Source organism: Telmatherina bonti (assembly GCF_933228915.1).
Source record: "Telmatherina bonti genome assembly, chromosome: 22".
Taxonomy (NCBI): domain Eukaryota; kingdom Metazoa; phylum Chordata; class Actinopteri; order Atheriniformes; family Telmatherinidae; genus Telmatherina; species Telmatherina bonti.
Window position 1 is genome coordinate 13317904 of NC_136631.1, and position 6288 is coordinate 13324191.

General features: G+C 36.2%; 1 protein-coding gene across 1 annotated transcript in view; it reads right to left on the reverse strand.

Annotated features, from left to right (window-relative positions):
• Positions 1 to 444, reverse strand: part of tfb1m (transcription factor B1, mitochondrial) — a 31278-nt gene extending 30834 nt beyond the window's left edge. Inside the window, exon 1 of the mRNA XM_079262702.1 lies at positions 412 to 444. The gene's annotated coding sequence lies outside the window, so the exon portion shown is untranslated. The remainder of the gene's footprint in view (positions 1 to 411) is intronic.
• Positions 445 to 6288: the final 5844 nt, after the last annotated feature.

The following is a 6288-nucleotide window of genomic DNA, read 5'->3' on the forward strand; positions in this document are numbered from 1 at the left end:
ATTTCTGACACTGAGCCTTAAAACCCATCTTTTATAATATGAAAACATTTCTCTTTTTTTCTGTTTGATACTAATTTCAGAAGCAAAGAATGCTAACCCTTAATCTTAACACTGCTTTCCAGATGTAACATTAACTGGCTAAAGCTGTAGCTTTGGAAGATCATTCAGCAACTAACAAAACAGCCTCAGATCGCAGCCAGGAGAGTAAATCCTGTATGAGTGGAAACTCTTTAGCATTTACAGCTAATGTTAGCTTCTTCGTCCAAATGCTGTTTACAAACCCCGCTAAATTACTGAAAGCGTAAACTTTGAAATTAGTATTATTTCAGAAAATTGATTTAATAGTGACAATAAGCCACAGACAGAGTAGAATGAAGATAGAAGGCAGAAAATGCAAAAGACTTTACCCACGTTTCTTACAAGTGCCCCGCTATCCCCTTTATGTTTCCTGGTTTGTAATCGTCACTTCTTGCTATCCAATGAAGTTACGAGAATAAAGGATTTAACCAATCACATTGAAGAAGGCGTGGCTTTACGGTGTCCTTGAGACTGTTGAGACTGAAGGTCTTTGTTGATGTAATGCTGCTTCACGGCCAACAGAGGACGACATTTTTACTGATTTATCTCTTGCAGGACAACACTCTCCCCCATTTTCACTTATTAATTTTTTAAAAATAAAAAACAAACAAATAATAGTAATCTCTTTCAATAGTTGCCAAGTCCACCTAACTTTGAGATATGTAATTTAATATTATATCAAATTTTAAAGACTGAAAGAAACAGAAAAAGTAAATAATTAAGCCACTTAATTGTCAGGGTACCATATGAGAGAAGCATGAATGCCTTTTTCCACCTAAGAACAGATGAATTACCATTTCATTTAGTAAAACACAGACTTTATTGGGAATGAGGCCAGCTATCCTGGGATCTCCCCTCTCTTCTCACGACCCATGCAAGGTCATAGATGTCTGAGCTTGATTTGGAAATACCCGTTGCCTCCAGAGTTTGGCAGTTGACAGGCACTTCTGCCTTCTGTTGTGGCTAACCTTGGAACAGAAACCCAGACTCTATAATAGGAAGACAGAAAAACATGGTGGTCGGTGAGAGTCAAGCTGGGTCTACTGCTATGGAAACTACTTAAAAATTGATCACGAAGGATGATGAAATATGCAAAACATTCCCAACTAAAGTATATATAATATTAAAAGGTTTCTGTAAATTAAAGAGAGAAAACAATCTTTCAGAGTCACTTCCTCTGTGTACTTCTATACCATGTGTTCAGCAAACACAGGAAATGAAACGTAAGTAATTAACATTTCTGACATGGTAAGTCATCACTGAAGCTGGAACATCTGAGGAAAATCAAAGACAGAAATATTTAAAAGTATATAATTTCTTAGGCAATTTAGACCGTAGAAACAGACTTACATCAATAAACAGTGAAACCACAAGCGATGAGATGCTGTTATGGTCAGTAATAACTTCTGCTGTGACGACAACTCAGTTGAGTCAGTATTGTTTTCATGCATGTTGCTGAATGTGTTACTGATGCTGCGACAAGTTCAACAGGGTTAAAAGCCTTTGACTGAAACCAGATGTATGCTATTGCGAATGAACTGTTTACCAAAGCAACACAAAATTCCACATGATTGTACAGTTTTACTGCTACATTCTCTTGTTAAGCAAATACAAGAGTAGTTTAGTAGGAAATCGCAGTGGGAACCTTCTACTGAAGAAGATGCATGTTTTTATTTGATTAAATTACATACCTATCGCAGTTACAGTTACAGTAAAAACAGTCTGATTGGATCACAACCTGTGACTCTTGTATTTACCAGAAATTTGAGTTAAATTGTTTTGTGATGATACATGGTGATTCCTTTTATAAATACAAATAATGATGTGTATTTATCTTTTCTGGACAGGACACCGAGACTGTATGGGGAAGTAAAAGATGAAAACCGTAATTAGACACACTCGCCTGTCATCCTGAAAAAATAACCTGTGGTACAGGACCACATAAAAGACACTGCGGTAGTTTGACACTGAAATTCCTGTGGTGATGATTGTGATCCGGTGATACACGTTTTTGTGGCATTTTTGCGGTATTCTGAGATTTGTTGCCTTTTTTTTCCCTTCTTTCAGTTAAAAGACGTGATGTTTAGCGGAAGTGTGTGTGAGTCTGAAGCTTGTTTAGTTTTATTCTTTTAGATTGTGTGAAATGGAATAAAATGGTCTTTTTGCTTATTATTCTATGATAAAATCAAGACAACAAGTCATGAAACTGGAGGCTATGCGTACACAATAAACTTTTGATGATCTTTTGATGACAGTAGCAGGAATGTCAAAAGATTAGAAGTACAGGGAATTCCATTTATTTGCTTTTTTTTATGACAAAATGATAAAAAAAAAAAAAACATTCCACGTCTATGTTTGTAAGATAAACTTACTAATCCAGCAGGTCTGAAAGTTTTGCTTAGTGTTATCTTTCATAGCTGATAGGCAGAACTCATCACTCAGTAGCTAAGAAGAACATTTATCACGTGTGATGAGTTTCTGAACCACCTCATGAGGTTGAAACTGATGAAGCATTGCTTTACTTTTTTCCCAAACTGAAAAGTCCAGGTTTCTGATTGATAATGAAAGCACACCGACGTTCATCATGCACATTCCTGGAGCCATCGTTGCTCTGCAGCATCCTGGGGTTGAGAAACTGCATCAGGTGACAGCTGGGTTTTGCTTTCCAGCATCACATTATACACCAGCACATGGATATCATTTGCTGACTGAACAAAGATACTCAGGTTAGTAACAGAGCAAGTGTCCTGCGAGCATCATTTCAAGCAGAAAGGTGGTTTGGGTGCCTTGTTGTTGAACAAATCTGCTTTGTCAAGTGGGTCTTTATGCTTATGACGATACAGGCCTCTATGTACTCATGTCCTTTATGGGTAGCTATATGTGTTTTCTTTCAACTTAGTTGTAAAAGAAGCTAATTGGGAGTAGTTCTGGGTTTACAGATGGATACAAATCCAGCAACCTGGGACTTTTAATTTCTTGTGTTTAAACTCGTCCTGCAATATGAGACATTGTTTGAGTAATTTATAGCTACTTAGTAACTATAAGTTAACTTATAGTTATATTAGAAGCTTTTTGATAAACTTTCAGGTGATCAGAAAGCTTCTAATATTTGAGCGTTACAACTTTGCAAAATTGAAAAATTAGGATTTTCTTTGGCTTTTTTTTTTTTTTTACTTATAATACTGTCTTCATGGCAGCTGGCTAGAAACACCACCTTCTCTGTCGTTTCAGGCTAATCTAATCTCACTCATCTTTGAAGGCTCATTAGCATCTGTCAGCACCGCCAAAAGTGAAAAGGATCCTGGAAAGCTGGGGTGACGTTTGAGCAGAACAAATGGAAATGAACAGTGATAGAGGTGTGTTTTGACAAGAAATATGAGCACTGGATGGAACCCCGCTCATTACATCAGTATTAGGAAACGTGTGAGAAACTTAGGGTAAAAAAAGGGTCATATTATCAAAGTTCATGCTTGCTGAACAATGCATTTTTCTGCCAAAGATGTATTTGATAAAACCTCGAATAAGAAAAGATTCTTGCTGAGATTTCCAAGCAACTCAACAATGGAACTGTTTGCTCATTTTCTCACCCATCTTGTATTAATCAGATCTAAGTGCTTTTCGTTCTTATTGCATCACACAAGTGTGGGCATGGAAGCTGATTCAACAAGCCCTCACACTGATAAGGATTCACAACAACTGCAGCCTCAATGGGCCCAGACAAGACCACTGTCCTGTGGGCATTGTATATATAGAGTGAAATCATAACAAACCTCTTCCTTGCTGAACCCAGCAAATGACTTCATTTTGGGTGTGGGAGTTATAATATACCCTTCTCATGACCTTCAGTTTGAACATATCTCTCTCTGATTGCACCTGGAGGGATTTTATAGAAAAACTGTTCATTTATTCTGAATCCAGAAAAATGCAACACATTAATCTTACGCATATTAAAGTATTTCTAGGACTTTTAAGTTCTGGGTGACTTTGCATCTTTTGCATTTTAAGAGATGCTTCAGACTAATGGACTCAAGTATTTGCAACAAAAGCCAGATAAAAAAAATAAAAAAAAACACTTCATGTGAACATATCAACTGGAAGATTCTGATATGATTAAACTAATTTCTTATTCAAGAGGGGTGGGTTATGCTACTGAATATTATTCCAACTGTCATGAGTAAAAACACATGTTAAACACATTAAAAGTTATCTTCAGTGAAGACACAACAACAGAACTTGTTGGATTTTGGTACAACAGTGGTTTGTAGCTCCATCACCCAGCTCCTCCAGCCTCCATATGCAGACATTATTGCCTGATTAATGTGATGTAACAGTTTTTTTGTGCCTTTTCCATGAAATGTGCAGACAGCTTATTCCTCTATGTAGCTACCCTTTGTCAGGATAGCACGAGTTTACAACAAAGTCCTCTCAAGGCACTTCAGAACATTATGCATTTAATCCAATAAAAACAAATCAGCATTAATCCAATTTATTATAACAGTGTCCATACATACCAATCTATGAAAAAAAAAAAAAAAGCCTATTGTGATGTATTCTTTTTTTTATTTGATTAGCTGGTTTGAGACTGGGTTGATCCGTTTGTCTGCTCCGTAGTCTTTTCACTTCATTGAGCAAAACATTACATCAGCACCACACCCATGTAATCCAGTAACAGTTAAGTGTGAGCAATACAACATGATGACAAACACGGAGCAAATGCATCCATGTCCATCTAACATAATGGAGTTTATCTTTAATTTAGCTGCTGTGTCTTTCATTTGTTTTGGTTTCCACTTAGAAATACATTTTCTATCTGTTAATTCTGCCTTTTTAATACTTGGCCATCATACAAAACTTTAATTTCGTGTAAATAATAAAGATAGGCAGCTGTGCACACCTTCAACTTTCCCTGCTCTACATCACGTGACAATGTGGCATCACCAAAATCACTGAGCTGCAAAATAAAGAATAATGTTAATACTGAAGGATACATATAAAAATGTTAAGTGATCATCATGAGGTACAAACAAGATGATCATTAGCTGAAAAGATGTAACATTTATCAGCAAAAAAACAAACCAGATTTGAAGTTTGCTTTAACATTCATCAGCCAAAATCCTCAAACGTTGTATTTGAACTTAAAAGCATTTCCTCTGTGCATGCATGACCCTAGAGTAATCCATATCTCTCCCATAAATCATCAATTGTTTTGACTTTAGTTGTTACATCAGGAAATAATTTACCAGGAAATGGCTAATTATCCTTTTTTACATCTGTTCTTAAATAATTGGATAATTAAGGTCCGAGCTATACTATTGTGGTTGTAATTAGATCTGAAGTTGAAGTCATTTGGCCACCACACTTGGCGCATTCACTTGTGAGACCAAGAAGCAATTACTAAACTCTCTGCTTGCAAAGTGGAAAAATAAAAGTTAGCATTACCCTGGAGTCATTAAGGTTTGTATTGCTAGTTAGGCTTCTTTTTTTTTTTGAGTCAGAGCTAAGGCCACTTCATTCCCTCGAGGGTGACAGCTCAGGAAAGAAATATCCAGACTTTCTGCACACTTTCCTTTCACAAACACCTGTCAGAAGAGGCTCAAACAAAAGTGATGTTAGCGCACATTCATCTTACTTCTACATTTGCTAATCAGATCATTTTCACACAGAAGTTTGAACATGTTCATTTTAAAGGAACCACATTAAACTGGAATCATCATAGTAACATGTTTTTTTCCTTTTTTTCTTTGTAAACAAGAAATTTTCCTCATGCAGAGTTATTCATTGAGTTTTGCAGAGTTATGCACAGATATACCTCACACTTCATGCATATGCTATCAGACATCACAGCATTAATGTCAGTTTTTATGCAGAGGACACTGATATCTGTAGATCCAAACAAATCCAATCACTTTTACCAGACAACAATGTCTGATTGGGTTTTAATATTGTACCTCACATACTAAGGTAGAATAAATGACATGTGGTTATTGTGGATGGTACCGTCCTGCCCTCCAACAGTGTTGCGAGGAATCTAATTACTGCTTTATTAGGATAATTTCAGCTATCAGAAATGTTATTTATCCTTTCTGTGATTATCAGGGTTTTATTGTTCCATTTTAATTAACTATTTTCTAGGTGTTTACACTTAACCTCCTTTGAATTTAATATTCCAGGCCTTAAAAACTGGTGTTTGTAGCTTTTATGGCTGGATGA